Consider the following 18,904-nt stretch of genomic DNA (forward strand, 5'->3'; position numbering starts at 1 on the left):
AAATAAAGCTCCAGGTCTGACATAGTTACCAGTACAGAGTACATGTTCATTAATCCTCTGTTGAATGAATGATGAGTGCCCTTAATTGTCCATGGTTAAAATATTAAGGAAGCATTTATTTTTCCCTTTAAATTAGCATTTATATTTTAGTAGAATTATAATTTCAAGGTGAAATGAAATTAAAGGAATTAACTTTTGGTGTAGGAAGAAAAATACTTAGTTTAATCTTTTAGCCTGAATTAGTTGAGGATTTCAAATTCTGGCTTTGTCACTCACTAAGCATGTGTACTTGAGAAATTGACATAAATTCTCTTTGCCTAAGTTTCCTTATCTATATAATGGTAATAATTGTAATATCTGAATTTTATAGAATGATTATAATTCTTATTATTATGATTGCACCTGTTAATATTATAAAAGGAATGGGATACCAATTCCAATATAGTCATTAAAAATTGTGGCTAAAGATGTAATGGATAGATTGTAAAGCAACTGCTCATATCTTCAATTAAACCAGCGTTGTCCTATAAGTTATAGCTATTTTTAGAGACCCATTGAGGTTCATGATATTACACATAAAAAGAAAGAATGATGGCATACAGATAGGCCATATCACAGCTACTGAGTATAGGGCTACTGGCATCCATATTCAATGGAAATTACCTAGAGTATCTGCAACACACTTACATCTGGTGTCCCTCAGTTCTTTACTATGATCCTACTGATACCAAATGTCAGAAGGAAAGGTTGTACAACACAAACGTTCAATGTACTTTCCATTCTTTAATCTAAGTTTATTAAGAAAAATGTTTTTGCTGCCTGGGTGAATAGTATGAGTTAAATTTTATCTACATACATTATGTGATGGCACTTTAAAAATTCTTCTCAGCTTACCCATTTAGCAGAGTTTATAGTAAACTTGTCCCGCTTTGTGAAAATAAATATCCCTTATTATACTTAGATAAATACTCTCATTTTACCCATGTGGAATTTTTCAGAAATCAACTGTGTCCATTAAGTTATCTTACAAACGCAGAATGGACCCTTCATGTATATATATTCTTTTCTTATTGGGCCAAATCCTCTCTATCACTGATTAATTCTGGGTTCTAAAGCAGTGACCTAAGACTTTTATTATAATATATCCATCAAACCTAGCTAACATTTACTGAGTAATAATTACTTGCAAGTTAGTGCTCTAGGTTCTTTCTCCATTATATTTTGGCAAATTTCCTCCCTAAACAAAAAAAAAAAAAAAAAGAAAAAAAAACAACAGTCAGCAAGACAAATGTAGGCAACGCCTTTAGTTTGATAAAGAAAATACACTTTATATCTGAGGAATATGAGCCTTCTAAAGGGCTCCAACCTCATCAGGCTCAGAAAGACATGAGAGTCAGACAGCAGTCACCTGCCACTTTCTTCCTTATGCTATGTAATCGTCTCTTGAAGCTGCTTGTTATGCGAACTGTAGATTGACTGCTGCCCATAAAGCTATAAATGAGCCTAATTGTGTTTTTTTAAATTTATTTATTTATTTTGAGACAGAGTCTCTCTCTCTGTCACTCAAGCTGGAGTGCAGTGGCACTATCTCGGCTCACTGCAACTTTCACGTCCCAGATTCAAGCGATTCTCATGCCCCAGTCTCCTGAGTAGCTGCGATTACAGGCACCCACTACTACGTCCAGCTAATTTTTGTATTTTTAGTAGAGATTGAGTTTTACCATGTTGGCTGATCTCAAACTCCTGACCTCAGGTGATCCTCCTCCCTCAACCTCCCAAAGTGCTGGGATTACAGGTGTGAGCTACTGAGTCGGGGCCCAATAAACCTAATTATTAACAGAAAATTCAAACTCTGTAAAATATTTCAAAGAGGTTTATTCTGAGCAAGTATGAATGACCATGGACAAGAGAAAGCATGCCCAAGGCAACTGGGTTACAGTTCTTTTAATACATTTTAGGAAGACAAGAGTTCTAGGCAAAGACAGAAACCAGTACATGACAGGTATACATTGGTTCAGCACAAAAAGGCAGAACATATTCAAGAGGAGGTGGGAAGGGCTTATATAAGTCATAGGTGGGATTTGGTGATTCTTTAGTTGACTATTGGTTGACAAAGTTAAGCTATTTTCTTTTTTTTTTTTCTTTTTTTTTTTAATTATTATACTTTAAGTTCTAGGGTACATGTGCATAACGTGCAGTATGTATACATAAGTTATGTATGTATACTTGTGCCATGTTGGTGTGCTGCACCCATCAACTCGTCAGCACCCATCAATTCGTCATTTATATCAGGTATAACTCCCATCCCTCCCCCTTCCCCCCCCCATGATAGGCCCCGATGTGTGATGTTCCCCTTCCCGAGTCCAAGTGATCTCATTGTTCAGTTCCCACCTATGAGTGAGAACATGCGGTGTTTGGTTTTCTCTTCTTGTGATAGTTTGCTAAGAATAATGGTTTCCAACTGCATCCATGTCCCTACAAAGGACGCAAACTCATCCTTTTTTATGGCTGCATAATATTCCATGGTGTATATGTGCCACATTTTCTTAATCCAGTCTGTCACAGATGGACATTTGGGTTGATTCCAAGACTTTGCTATTGTGAATAGTGCCGCAATAAACATACGTGTGTGTGTGTCTTTATAGCAGCATGATTTATAATCCTTTGGGTATATACCCAGTAGTGGGATGGCTGGGTCATATGGTACATCTAGATCTAGATCCTTGAGGAATCGCCATACTGTTTTCCGTAATGGTTGAACTAGTTTACAATCCCACCAACAGTGTAAAATTAAAAGTCAGGAAACAACAGGTGCTGGATAGGATGTGGAGAAATAGGAACACTTTTACACAGTTAAGCTATTTTCTAAAGATTGAAATAAACAGAAAAAAAAACAGATAAAAGACATTTTTCTCTAATTTTAATGAGGGCTGGGTTTCCTCAGTCAAACGCTGAGGCTTCTTTATACACATTTAGGGTTCCACAGAAAAGAATGTGACAGGCAATGATCCAGACAATCTTGAAGATTTTCTAAGTTTTATATTGTATATTTGTATAATTCTAAAGGAATAATGGAGCTGGTTTTATCTTCTCTTTGCAGATGAAAATGAATAATCCACTGAAAATACAGACTAAACATCTGAATTATTTCCCTTCAATGAGAAAACCATCCTGGAAGTCAGGTTTAAATAAAAAGAGTATTATGTAAAGACAATTTCTAAAATACTTTCAAGTGTTATGTAGTACAGCCTTTCCTCTAAATAGGAAAGATCATATGTCCTTGAATATTTTTGACATCATTGTTGTAAAATACAAAATGAGGGGCCTTATTATTCAGAACAATGTGTAAATTGTTTCTATTTTCATAAAACCAGATTTTTTCTAAATTATTGTGCCCAAAGGGACATTGATAGCCTCCTTTATCAGCACAATTCACAATTATTAGCAGGAAGGGCAATTTTATTGCCTTTCAGATACTGATTAAAATCAATACTGGTAGGTAAAACATTCGCAGCATTATCAAAACTGATTCTGTAAGGACTTTGTAGAAACCAACTGTGTGGATTACTGAATGCTTTCACAGAATTATATCCTTTATTCTAACATACTTATCGCACTGTTTTCCACAAAAATTTATTATAAAAACTTTTAGACATATAGGATTTTTGAAAGAACCACGTATACACCTCATATAATCTACAATAATAAATACTTTGCTATATTTGATTTAACATATAACGTATAACATATAACTAACCTTCTAGCTATTTCTCCATTCATTCATCTGTTTGTGGATAGACAAAATTCTCATATTTTAGATGCATTTTGACCCTAATTATAGTCTCAGTATACCTCACTTCTAAACACTTGAGTGTGCATAGCAATGAACAGTTTTATGTACATATATATTTTTATTGGTGGAGGTAAAATTACTGAAATGAACAAATATTAAGTATGCTATTTGAACAGTTTTGAAAAATGAGTACACATGTGTAACTATCAAAATATTGAACATCACCATCACCCCAAGAAATAAAAGCATCTTTGGCCCTTGCCAATGAGTTCTTACTTCTCTCAAGACCAGCAAGATTTAGCATCTGTTATAACAATTTTCATCAAAGATTAATTTAGCATATTCTAAAGACTTCTTTCACTTGAAATAATGTTTTTGACTCTCCTTAATATTGTTTCATGTATCAATAGTTTGTTCTTTTTATTGGTAAGTAATATTTATTTTATGAATATATCACACTTGGTTTTTCTTTTGCTTTGTATTGCATTCTGTTGATGAATATTTGAAACTTTTAAAATTGTCAGCTATGATGAATAAAGCTTCTATGAAAATATTTGTTTAATTATTTTTGCAGACATATGTATTCTTCCAAGCATGGGTTAATATAAAGTTACATGTTTAGTTTTATAAGAAACTTTCATGATTTTTTAGTGGCTGCAATATTTTACATGCCCACCCGTCAACCACACGAGAGAGTTTTTGTTACTTCTCCTGTACACTCAAATTTGATGTGGTCAATATTTTAAATGTGAGCCCTTCTACTACTGGCATCATAGCTTTAATTTACAAGTCACTGATGACTACTGATGCTGAGTACATTTTAATAAGTTTATAGTCATTCATACATCTTCCTTTATAAAGTGTTCAATTCTTTGACCATATTTCTATTAATTATATTTCACTTATTAAGTTAGAGAAATTCTTTATATGTTGTGGATACCAATTCCTTATTTCTCTCTGTCACTCTCACACATATGTATACATATGCAAATATATACATGTATACGTACAACTATATATGTTCACACATATTGAGAATTTTTTTTTCTCAGCCTACAAATTTCATGCTTATTTTTTCAATGGCATATTTCGATAAGTATTTAATTATTTTGGCATGTTTTCAAACAACTAATTTGCTTTCTATGTGTATATTTATTTCTGGGCTCTGTGTACTCTTCCTTAATCTCTCCATCTATTCATCCTAATAAGAGGATCATGTCTTCTTGATAGCTGAAACTTTAGAATAGTCTTAAAATCAGATAGTATGTGTTCCAATTTCCCAATGTCTCTTTCTCATGATTTCTTTGGAAATTCAAGCTAATTCATTTGTATTTCTATTTAAATTTTGGAGCCAGGTTGCCAGTTTCTACTAAAAATGACAATGTGATTTTAAATGAGATTGATGTGTGCGCATGCGTGTTTGTGTTTATGTGCTGCTTAGGCAAATTTTTGGTTTAAAAATATTGAGTCTTCCAATCCATAGGAATGATATATCATTAATCCAATTATTCTGGTATTCTTTAATTTTCATTAGCAACATTTTGAAGTTGTTAATGTAGATAACCTGTGCACTAATTATTAAATTTACTCCCTTGAATTTCATTTTTGATGGTATAATTACACATGTTTTAAAATTTCATTTTCTAATAGTTTGCTTATAATAAAAACAAATTCAATAGATTATTGAACACTCTCCTTGTATGTTCTTACTACATTTACTTATTATATTTACTAGATTTTATAGATGCCTCAGGATTTTGTACATAAGCAATCATGTAATTTGCAAATACAGACACTTAAATTATTTTTCACCTTTAAGATGTATACTTGAGTTTGTCTTAAAATTATTCTTACTTTAATTCCTCTAAAAGAGAATATGGTAAGGAAAACAAAGAGAAGTGAAAAATAAGAATGATACCTTGGGAAAAGTGTGTTAGAACATTCAAAGCTTCAGAGATGAAAGCCTTGTTAGAAGAGGTAAAATACATAAAAGACACAGACAAGTAAAAGGAATAAAAGATTGGAAGGAAAGCAAGCACACAGTAGTGGAAGTGTATAAGAGATAAAAGTGTATTTGAATGTAAATTACATCTAGAATATAAAAAAGCAAGTCATATTCTAACCTACTTATTTTCGGTATTCTTGATAAAAGCTAGAGTAAATGAAGAAATAGCTAATGGAAAATGTTTAACTAAAAAGTAAGGCATATGAAAAGATACTCAATATCATATGTCATTAGGGAAATTAAAACAACTAAGTATTACTAAACATCAATTAAAAGGGCCAGAATAACACTGACAGTACCAAATGTTAGTACAAACGTGAGATAACAGGAACCTTCATTTATTACTGATGAGGATACAAAATGGTACAACCACTTTGGAAGACAGTTTGGCAATGTCTTACAAAATTAAATATCATCTTAACATATGATCTGGCAATCTGCTCCTTGGAGAATGGAAGAAAGATCTAGACTCAAATAAATCGTCAAAGAATATGTCCACATATTCTTTGTACGCAGATGTTTATAACAGCTTTATTCTTACTTTCCAAAACTTGGAAGCATCCAAGACGTTCTTTAGTCTGTGAATAAATAAACTGGAATACATTCACAGAATGGAATATTATTCAGTGCTAAAAGTGCATGAGCTATTAAGCAATTAAAAAACAAGGAGTTACCTTAAATGTGTGTTACTAAGTGAAATAAAATAATCTGAGAAATAAGTGTACCATGTAATTCTAACCATATAACATTCATAAAAGGCAAAAATATAGAGACAGTAAGATTGGTGGTTCCCAGAGATTTGAGGAGAGGGAGGGATGAACAGGCAGAACACAGAGGATTTTTACAGTCAATGAAACAACTGTTCCGTATGATACTGTAGCGGTAGATATGTGTCATTATACATTTGTCAAAACCCATGGAATGTACAACACCTAGTGTGAAACCTAGTGTAAATTATAGACTTTGAGTTATTGTATGTCAATGTAGGTTTACAGATTATAACAAATATACCACTCTAACGCAAGGATGTCACTAGTGGGGGAGGCTGTGCATGTGTAAGGGATGTGGGTATATAGGAATACGGTACTTTCCACTTAATTTTACTGTGAACATAAAACCACTCTACAGAATAAAAAGTCAACAATAATAATATTAATAATAACAAAGATCCAAATCTATAAGTAGGAACAGCTTTCAAAAATATTACTATTAAATTATGTCTTTGAAAAATTACTTTTAAGTTACTTAGAGTTCAACTTTTGGAAACATGATCAAAAAGTTACCTCCAAGCAAGGAAATAAAGCTACATAAGACTACTTCTCAGCCTATAGAGGAATATAAAAGGAAGTTAGGGAAAATTTTACCTAACTACTAGATATCCAAAAGATGTTCTCAATCATGCATTTTACTGAGGAGTAGTGTAGACAGAGGCTGAGGATATATAAAATGAATCCGGCAATATACCAATTATTCAATAAACTTTAATGTTACAATAAAAAATAACAAAAACAACAAATCAAAGCCAAAAATATATTGCATAAAATATTGTGCTGGCAGTTTACTGTTTTCACATATAGGAAGATCAAATCATAATTATAAACTTCTAATGCCAAATTTCTATAGGAATCATTCTAACTTTAAACTTTCAGATACTGACATTGCTATTATCCATACCATTAATGTAAAAAAGTAAAAAAACACTGGTCCCTCTTAGAGCCAAAGTATTTGTTTTAAATCTCAGCCCAGCATGTAACACAGCTGAGTGACCTTATGTAAATTATTGGATTTTGATTTCACTTTCTGCACCTTAAAAAAATGAAAATACAATATGCTGAAAATAGAGTATGCTTTACAGAGTTTTGTTGTTGTTTTGGGGTAGTGAGTGAGTGTGGTTCAGTTAATTATTTTTATGGTACAGGGCCGTAAATTGTGCACGAGATATAATCTGTAAATGTTGAGTTATTCGTACTGCTCTTCTGAAATTCAGGATGTTTTCCCTAGACTCTGGATCTTTTTACCATTCTCCAGTGAATCCTATGTATCCTATTAGAATTGCATTGGTTTCCTGTACTCTTGGCCATTCACAGATTGCTTTCATAGAGTACAAAAATAGTTTCTATTTTAATTTTACATTTTAGCATATCATCCAGTGATTAAATGTCAAGTGATCAAAGCGAAATAATAAAATGGAAAAAAAAAAAAAAAACCCACACGCAATCCAGTAGAGACAGTTGGGGTAAGCAGAATATTCTGTTCTCAGAATGTTTCCTTAGTAGAAATGCCAGAGTTAAAGTGTGTAAAGAGGCATAAAAGAATTATTTTAGGTAGCAAGAAGGAAAGTGAGGAAATTTCCAAATTTAACCGTTCTACCTGCACAATAGATCTTACCTAACTACTGCTGAATGTTGAAAATATACTTGTTTTTCATTTTTAAAGAAATAAGATTATACTATGAAGAGTTATAGTCATTATTTCCAATAAATGTTTCATACTCTTTCGGGTGATAGCAATACTTTTAGAGTAGTTGGCAGAAAGATGAACAAAAGATTGTTTGCAACATTACCTGCTGTACTAAGAGTAGAATAAAGATGACTTACGGAGCAGTGAAATAATCTCTTAAGGTTGTGCTTTACACAATATTCAATTTGAGATATAAAGATACTTTTTTTTTTTTTTTCCTAGAGACAGGATCTTGCTGTGTCACCTAGACTGGAGTGCAGTGGTGCAATCATAGCTTATTGCAGCCTTGAACTCCTGGGCTAAAGTGATCCGCCTGCCTCAGCCTCCTGAGTATCTGGGACTACGGGTATGTGCCACCATGTCCAGCTAATTTTTTTTTTGTAGAGACAGGATTCCACTACATTACCAAGGCTGGTCTTGAATTCCTGGCCTCAAGTGATCCTCCTGACTTAGCCTCCTAAAGTGGTGAGATTACAGGTGTGAGACATCACACCTGGCCAAGATTTCTTAATATAAACTTTCTGTAAATATGTCTACATGTAAAAGTAATTACATAATTTAAATTATTAATAATACCATTTTTGACACAGGGTTTTGCTGACATCAAGCATTTCTCTATTAGTAGGTCACTTCAGCACTTTTTCATAAGAGATGCGAGAAAAAGATTTGCGAAGTTTTTGATAATATAAGACTATCACAATAAATTAGCTTTGTTCCATTAAAAATTATTTCTTGTTTCTATGCTTGTGTCCATCTTAGCTTTCATTTCAACTTTTTAAAGCTTATAAATAATAAATAGTAACTTAGTCCTTAGAAATATTCATATTTGATGTCTGGATAAACTTTTTGTTGTCAGAATGTAACCTCCATTTGAACAGGAATATGATCTGTTTTGCTCAACAGTGTATTTTCAGTGCCTAAAAGAGTGCTTAATAGTTGGGTAAGGTGGCTCACACCTGTAATCGCAGCACTTTGGGAGGCAGAGGCAGGCAAATTGCTTGAGATCAGGAGTTCAAGACCAAGCTGCCCAACATGGTGAAACCCCATCTCTACTAATAATACAAAAAAAAAAAAAAAATAGCCAGACGTGGTGGCGTGCTCCTGTAATCCCAACTACTCGGGAGTTTGAGGTGGGGGAACTGCTTGAACCAGTAGAGGGTAGAGGTTGCAGTGAGCAGAGATCACACCACTGCACTCCAACCTGGGTGTCAGAGAGAGACTCTGTCTCAAAAAAAAAAAAAAATAAATAAAACAAAAATAAAACTACTTAGCATATAGTAAATGCTCAATAAATAATTGGTAAGTACATTATTAAATGCTGTAAAAGTGATTACCATCCAAATATCAGAAATACAGCCCCAAAAGAAAAGGGAAGTAATAAACAACATAGAAAAAAAAGAGAAATTTCAGGAGAATTGAAATCTGGGTTTGAGCAACATTTAAAGTTCTTGTTTCTAAAATTGAAGAACTTCACAAAGTTAGTCTCACAAAATCCTCCTGTATTATTCACAGAGAGATTTGATGACTCCCAGAGTAAACATCTGATTTGAAGACTGCATTGAGTCATGAATACCATCCAGGATATGACAGGCAGAAAATATCTTTGAAAACATGTCTCTCTTGCCTTAGGCAGATTCTAGTAAAGATGAACTGACAGTGACAGATGGACTTCTCTCTCCCTTGTGAAGTTTTCAAAGTATATGATTCAATTAGAATTAGTTTAAAGCTTTGTTTGTCATTTATTCTACCTTTCATTGATCATTTCTAAAATGTAATAATTTTATCACTGACATTCCCTTTCTTATAAGTCACCACTCAATGTGGGGAAAAATTTGCCCTAAATGATCTTATTCTCTTCATTGTACTCTGAGAAGAGGCTTTAGGGTTCAGGATGATCACTCATTACAGAGCTCGGGTCTGAGATCACTGTAATTTGTCATATTAAAAACACTAATAGAAGGTAAGTACTGCCTAAATAGTGGAATACCATACTTCTTAGTGATGTCTTATGTGACTAGCAGCCTGTCAAAGATATCCTTTTATGAATTTGCTTGGTAGTGTTTCTTGCATACATAGTATATGGGGTTTTTTATGGTTCTTTAGAGTCTTTCCTCAATCTGTACATGCCAGGAGGGCAGGCTCTCACGCTTCTGATATTGGTCAATGTTGTATCATCAATGACTGTCATAGTTTCTGATATATAATACATGGTTACATCTTTTGTTGATGTTTTTGAATCAATATATAAGGTTAATGTTAGGACTAAGAGGTGCCAGGATAGGTGCTGGTGATACACAGATGGATTAGAATACTTTTGTAATCAGGGAGCAGAGCCCTCTGGAGAATGAAGGAAAGAGATTCATGTGATTATTATATTAGTTGGTAAAAACTATCAGTGGTCCTAAACAGCCCAGTGCTATGACAACACAAAGGAAGACCATACAAACACATGTGAAAAAGAACATCCCTGTTGTTATATGTCTGAGTTCTACATAGCTAGGAAAAACTTTCTTCTCTATTCCATTTTCTTCCTTTTCTTTTCCTCACCCATCCTCTTCCTTTTCCCCACCAATCCTCTTCCTTTTCCCTTTACTCTAACAGTCCCAAGAAAACCACCAATGTATATTTCCTCCAAAGAAAGAGAAATTCAGTTACTGTAAGAACAATAATCGGCTGGGCACGGTGGCTCGTGCCTGTAATCCCAGCACTTTGGGAGGCCAAGGTGGGTGGATCACGAGGTCAGGAGTTTGAGACCAGCCTGGCCAATAAGGTGAAAGCCCGTCTCTATTAAAAATACAAAAAAATTAGCCGGGCATGGTGGGGTGCACCTGTAGTCCCAACCACTCAGGAGGCTGAGGCAGGAGAATCACTTGAACCCAGTTGCAATGAGCCAAGATTGCACCACCACACTCCAGCCTGGGTGACAGAGTGAGACTCTGTCTCAAAAAAAAAAAAAAAAAAAAAGAACAATAATCACCATCATTCATCAAACTGTCATAACAATCATATACTAACCCTAGAAAGTGTGAAAATAAAGATCCTACGTAGAGTGCCTAGCACATTAACTTCTACATCTTAACATTGCTCTATGTTTCATCACTTGGAATTTTGCTTGGAAAATCCGCTTTTGGTCAAGGTTCTATCGTGCTTAATTTTTAACTTAGGGCATCGCTGTGAAAGTGTGAACAACATTTTCAGATACATTAACAAGATACATGTTCATTGAATTCATTAAATTCAAACTGAGGGTTAAACTGCATTCCTGTTTTATCCAGGGCTAATCCTCCTGGTTTTATATCTTGGAAATATTATTAAAATGAACTTTTCTCTTTATTTATTCATTACTTTTGTATGCATTTGTTATTAAAATGTATATTTTTCAAAATCTCCTAGTATTTCACAGGATAGTACCAATAATATGTAATTTCAGTCTTTTTAATAATAATGAATCAGTTAAAGTAGAACTAAGAAATATTATTTTATTACATTGCAAGGTTTCTTTTATGTATACATTTCTAAGTCAGAAGAAATGCTGATGTGGTGGTTCATGCATTTCTCTTTTTGATTTTGTTCCATTTTATATCCCAAACTGTTCATGACTTTCTATTTTTTTCTAATTTTCTGCTTGATACCTGTTCTCCAAGAATATTTCCAAGAAGTTTTAATGTTTCCAAGAGGTTTAATTGTATTCTATGATCAAATACATTTGAGAAATGTTATATAGTATGTGTCTTTCTTGGAAATTTATAGGACATATTTATATGTCAAAGGCTCTTAAAAATCCTGTAGTAAATATCTTTGTTTTTATTTCTTTAATCGGTGATTCCAAATAGTCTACCCAATCCCTATGCTATTAACGCTGCTGCTGTTATTGCTGTTTCATGCACGTCACTTATTAACATCTCAAGGAATAAACATTTACAAAGACTTATTTATAATCTACATTTCTTCTTTTGCAAGAATTCAGCTGAATAGATGAGTTAAATAAGTATCTGTTTTATATATGCATTTTCCTCAAATATTAGTTTTCAGATGATTGTTGACTTTCTATATTCCTAATTTAAAACTGAGGTTGTACTTGGTGATTTAAAGTATAGAAAGTCTCTCTAGGGCATGGGCAGTATAAGGAAAATTCGGAGCAAGAATTCTTTATGATTACAGTGAACAACAATTTCATTTTTCTCATTTATTTGAAAAATCTTGGAATCATTCTTGATGCCTCCTTTTCTCTCATATCCCCTTGCCAATTGTCACGATTTGTTTTGACCATTGCTTATAAATACATCTAGAATCTAGAACTGTCAAACAATTTTTGCCACCTTTACTTTGACCAGTGTTCAAGTCATGATCATCTTTTACTTAAATTATTTTAATAGCTTTCTGGCTCACTAACTCATCCCTCTGCTACTCCCTAACCACGAAATATACAGTCATCCAAATATCCAAGGAATTCTGTTAAAATATATTTGAGATTGTTTCCTTCCTCTGCTTGAAACCTTGTAATAAGGTCCCTTCTCCCCAAAATTAAGACAAACTCCTTAAAGTGATTTAAAATGCTAACTACCTGATTTACCTCCGGCTACCTCTCATTTTGCATTCCTTTTTATTCTTCTTCCCTACTGCTCTGTCCCTATCACATTGGTTAACTCATGATTTTTGTAACTTGTCAGGCCTGTCTATGCTTTAGGGCTTTTGAGATTCCCTCTACCTAGAGTGCTTTTCATCCAGCTCTCTCCATCGTCACCTTGCTCATATCTCTTAAGTCCCTCTTCAAATGCCATGAGTTCTAAAATGATCAGCCTTTGTTCCAGCTATCCTATTTCCAGAATACATTGTTAAGCAAAAAATAGTGTTCACATAAATATTGTATTTAAATATAACGAATTAAAAATACTATATATACTAGTATTACTATATATTGTTAGTATTACCTAATGCTAGTATACATATACATACATATATATGTGTGTGTCGTTACACATCCATATGTAATACAGAGAAATAAAAATATTAATGTCATCAACAATAAAAGCATAGTTTAATACAATGATTTAATGACTGATGATCTGCAGATTCCAAAATGTCCATTATTAAGATAATATGACAATGTTAAATACAAAAAATAAAATAAAAAATCCAACAAAATATCTGTTTTCTTGTCTCTGAACCCCTTAAATTCAGTTTCTCTCTCTCTTTTTTTTATGTACATACTCAATTTCTGGCACATGTTAAGGTCTCAATGTAGTATCAGTTAACTAAAGAATAGTGAAATCATATACAAAATAATATTTATATAAATTCATAAATTGATAAAGAACAATCATGAACAAAATAATTATATCAATTGAGCTTTTAAATTTCAATATTTGTTAAAATTTTTTTCAATTACAGAAAGCTTATTACAAGGTGACATGGTTTTTGGTTTTGTTTTTTTAACTTTTATTTTAGGCTCAGGGTACATGTACAAGTTTATCATATAGGTGAATTGCGTGTCTCAAGGGTTTGGTATACAGATTATTTTGTCACACGGGTAATAAGCATGGTACCTGATAGAAAATTTTTTGATTCTTTTCCTCCTTCCACTTTCCACCCTGAACTAGCGCCTGGTATCTGTTTATTGCTTCTTTGCGTTCATGTATTCTCAAAGTTTAGCTCACATTTATAGGTGAGACAATGAGTATTTAGTTTTCTGTTCTTGCATTAGTTCACTTAGGATAACGGACTCCAGCTCCTTTCATGTTACTGCAAAGAACATAATCTCATTCTTCTTATGGCTGCATAGAATTCCAAGATGTATATGTACCACATTTTCTTTTGCAGTCTACCACTGATGGGCATTTAGGTTGATATAATGTCTTTGCTATTGTGAACTGTGCTGCAATGAACATACATGCATGCCTCTGTCTGTGGGAGAATGCTTTATATTCCTTTTGTATGTACCCAATAAGAAGATCTCTGGGTCAAATGATAATTCTGTTTTAAGTTATTTGTGAAATCACCATTCTGATTTACACAAGTGCTGAACTAATTTATATTCCTGCCAGCAACGTAAAACATTCTCTTTTTTTAAATACCCAAGGGCATTTATTTTTTGACTTTTTAAATCATAGCCATTCTAACTGGTGTGAAATGATATATCATTGTGGGTTTTGATTTGCATTTCTCTAATTATCAGTGATATTGAGCTTTTAGTCATATGCTTGTTGGTCGCATATATGTCTTCTTTTTAAAAGTGTCTGTTCATGTCCTTTGCCCACTTTTTAATGGGATTGTTTGGTTTTTGCTTGTTAATTTGTTTAAGTTCCTTATAGTTTCTGGATATTAGATCTTTGTCAGATGTATAGTTTGCAAATATTTTTTCCCATTATGTAGGTTGTTGTTTTACTCTTTTGACAGTTGTTGATTTTTGGGTTTTGGTGTTTTGTTTTGTTTTTGCTGTGCAGAAGCTCTTTAGTTTAGGTTCCGCTTATCTATTTTTGTTTTGGGCACAGCTGCTTTTCACATCTTTGTCATTAAAACTTTGCCAGGGCCTATATCCAGCAGGGTATTTCCTACATTATTTTCCAGTGTTTTTGTAGTGTTATGTTTTATGTTTAATTCTTTTCTTTTTTTTTTTTTTTTTTTTGGAGATGGAGTCTCTCTCTGTCCCACAGGCTGGAGGAGTGCAGTGACCTGTTCTTGGCTCACTGCAACCACCGCCTCCTGGGTTAAAGCAATTCTCTTGCCTCAGCCTTCTGAGTAGCTGGGACTACAGGTGTGTGCCATCATGCCCAGCTAATTTTTTTGTATTTTTAGTAGAGACGGGGTTTCACTATGTTGGCCAGGCTGGTCTCAAACTCCTGACCTCCTGATCCACCCTCCTCAGACTCCCAAAGTGCTGAGATTACAGGCATGAGCCACCGTGCTGGGCCACGTTTAACTCTTTACTCCATCTTGACTTTTCTATATGGTTTAAAGAAGAGTTCCAGTTTCAATCTTCTGCCTATGGCTAGCCAGTTATCCCAGTACCATTTATTGAATTGGGAGTCCTTTCCCCATTGCTTGTTATTGTTCCATTTACTTCAGTGATTTGCTTGTTTTCTTGACATTTGTCAGATGGTTGTGCATGTGTGGCATCATTTCTGGGCTATTTTGTTCCATCATTCTAAGTGTCCTTTTTTTTTTTTTTTTTTTTTCCAAGTAAGATGCGTTTTTAGTTACGGCAATGTTGTAGTGTAGTTGGATGTCAAGTAACATGATGTCTTCAGGTTTGCTCTATTTGCTTAGGATTGTCTTGGCCATTTGGTTCTTTATTTTTGGTTCTATATGCATTTTAAAATTGTTTTTTTTTTTTTTTAATTCTGTGAAGAATGTTATTGATAGCATGATAGAAATAGCATCAAATGCTTAGCTGTGTCCCAGACATTCTGGTATGCTGTATTTTTATTCTCATTAGTTTCAAATAATTTGTTGATTTTGGCCTTAATTTCAGTGTTTACCAAAACATTATTCAGATACTGGTTGATTAATTTACATATAATTGTATCATTTTGGTGACTTTTTAAAATATTCGTTTATATTTTTTATTATGGTGTGGTCCAAGAGTGTGTTTTCTAAGATTTTGGTTTTTTTGAAATTGCAAAGGATGGTTTTATGGCCAATTTTTTGTTCAATTTTAGAATATATGTTATGAGGTGATGAGGAGAATGTATATTCTGTTGGTTTTGGGTGGAGAGTTATGTAGACATCTGTTAGGCCCATTTGTTCAGGTATTGAGTTCAGGTTCCGAATACATTTGTTAGTTCTGCCTCATTGATCTGTCTAATACTGTCAGTTAGGTGCTGAAGTCAGCCTGCTGACTTTTAACAAAAAGAGTTAAACACACTATTAATGTGGGGTTATCTAAGTCTCTTCATAAGTCTCAACTTGCTTTATGAATTTGGATCCTCCTATGTTGGGCACATGTGTATTTAGGATAGCTATGTCTTCCTGTGGAATTTAACCTTTACCATTATGTAATTCCTGTCTTTGTCTTTTTTGATCATTGGTGGTTTAAAGTCTGTTTTGTCTGAAATTAAAGTAACAGTTTCTCTCTCTCTCTCTCTTTTTTTTTTTTTTCTGCTTTCTGTTTGGTAGAATTTTATTCATCTCTTTACTTTAAATGAATTAGGTGTCATTGCATGTGAGATGGGTCTCTTGAAGATACCATAAGTTAGTTGGGTCTTGCTTCTTTATCTAACTGGCCAGTCTGTGTCTTTTTGTTGGGACATTTACCCCATTTACATTCAAGGTTAACATTAATATGTGCTGATTTGATCCTGTCATCATGTTGTTAACTGGTTATTACAGAGTCTTGATTGTGTGATTGCTTTATAGTGTCAGTGGTCTCTACACTTGTGTGTTTTTGTGGTGACAAGTACTAGCCTTTCTTTTCTCCATTTAGCACTCCTCCCTTAAGTATCTGTTTTAAAGCAGCTCTAGTGGTAGTGAATTCCCTTAGAATTTGCTTGTCTGAAAAGGATCTTATTTCTCTTTTGTTTATGAAGATTAGTTTGTTTGGATGTGAAATTCGTGGTTAGAATTTCTTTCTTTAAGAATGCTGAATATAGACCCCCAATCTCTCCTGGCTTATAGGGTCTCTGCTGAAGGGTCTGCTGTTAGCCTGATGGGTGTCATGGTCATGCGCATCCGTGCAAACAGACCACCAAACAGGCTTTGTGTGAGCAATAAAGCTTTTTAATCACCTGAGTGAAGGCCGGCTGAGTGGGAAAAGAGAGTCAGTGAAGGGAAATAAGGGTGGGGCCGTTTTATAGGATTTGGATAGATAAAGGAAAATTACAGTCAAAGGGGTTTGTTCTCTGGTAGGCAGGAGTGGGGGGTCACAAGGTGCTCAGTAGGGGAGCTTTTTTGAGCCAGGATGAGCCAGGAAAGGGAATTTCACAAGGTAATGTCATCATTTAAGGCAAGGACCGGCCATTTTCACTTCTTTTGTGGTGGAATGTCATCAGTTAAGGCGGGGCAGGGCATTTTCACTTCTTTTGTGATTCTTCAGTTGCTTCAGGCCATCTGGGTGTATACATGCAAGTCATAGGGGATATGATGGCTTGGCTTGGACTCAGAGGCCTGACCTTCCTGCCTTCTTATATTTTATATATAGCGTTGAAGTGTTTGGGTGGCGAAAATTTTTGGTGGGTGTTATGGAGAGATAATGGGCGATGTTTCTCAGGGCTTCTTCAAGTGGGATTGGGGTGGCGAGGGAACCTAGAGTGGGAGAGATTAAGCTGAAGGAAGATTTTGTGGTAAGAGGCGATATTGTGAGGTTGTTAGGAGCATTTGTCATATAGAATGATTGGTGGTGGCCTGGATGCAGTTTTGTATGAATTGAAAAATGAAACAGAAGACACAAGGTCTGAATAAGAGAAGGAGAAAAATGGGTATTAAAGGACTAAGAATTGGAAGGACCCCAGACATCCAATTAGAGAGTGCTCAAGAAAGTTTACTGTAATTACTTCCTTGGTCGGCAAGTTTTTGGGCTCTATCCTTGAGTTTTTTTATGTTGTCATACACCAGGCCAGATTGATTTAGGTAAAAACAATACTCTTCATTTAAGAATATACACAGTCCTTCTTTTTCAGCGGTAAGTCAAGGCCTCCGCGGTTTTGGAGGACAATTGCAGCTAAAGAGTCAACTTAGGCCTGGAGGACGGATAAAGTTTGTGATATGTCTGTGATGCTAGCAGAGAAGTCATTAGAGAGGCTTCAGCAGGTCGGCAGGTCATGACAGAGGTTGAAATGCCTGCTATTCCATTACCGAGAGCAATAGTGGAGGCAGAAAGTCCTAAACCAACCAGCAAGGGAATTAGTGGAATAACTCTTTTTTGTCATATCAGTTTCATGAGGGGAAAAGGGAGCTCTTCAGTCCCATTTGCAAATTGAATTTTGGGAGTAAGGAAAACTAGTGTGTCCAATTAGCAGGTAGATACATGTAGGTAGAGGATCCACAGAGGAAGAAGAAACCTTGTACAAGGCAAAACTGGAGACGCAAAGTAAAAAGGTGAGGAGTGCCGAAAGGGGTGTCTTGTACTGAGACTCCTAGGGATCCAGCTAGGGCGGCAGCCATCAGAGTTTGTAATGGGGACTGATGGGGCAACTGCATAGAGGGAGAGGTTTGATTTTCATGATGTATGAGAAACCGTTGAGTACGAGCAACCTTTTACTATTATTTTCAGGGCTGAGTATAAGTAAACAAGAAGAGGGCCTGGGAAGAGAGTCTGACGAGCAAGGGTAAGGTAGCCAAGGACGGAGTGAAATACAGGGTAAGTGTCTTCCTAAGCAATAATTACTGCTAAAGTTTTTAAGTTTGCCAGTAATGATAGAGGGCTTGTCTGTAATGCGGAGCTGGAAGACTCCAATTGTTTCAGTGACGTGTGTAGTTGGGCTTTGGAGATGCAGAGTAAAGGAACATCGAGAAGGTGAAAGATTACCTAGGGGAATTCCAGTGGGTCTTCGCTGAGAGATACATAAAGGAGGGGCCCTGGAATAGTAGTTTGTGTTGTGAGAGATCCAAATATGGGGGGAGTAGAGTTGATATAAGGAGAAAGGTTTTTTAAGTAAGTGTCCGCATTTACTTAAGGGCAGCAGCTTGCTGATGTGAAATGTCTGCGGAGG

This window comes from Colobus angolensis, unplaced genomic scaffold, assembly GCF_000951035.1.
Source record: "Colobus angolensis palliatus isolate OR3802 unplaced genomic scaffold, Cang.pa_1.0 Scaffold290, whole genome shotgun sequence".
NCBI classification, from domain to species: Eukaryota; Metazoa; Chordata; class Mammalia; order Primates; family Cercopithecidae; genus Colobus; species Colobus angolensis.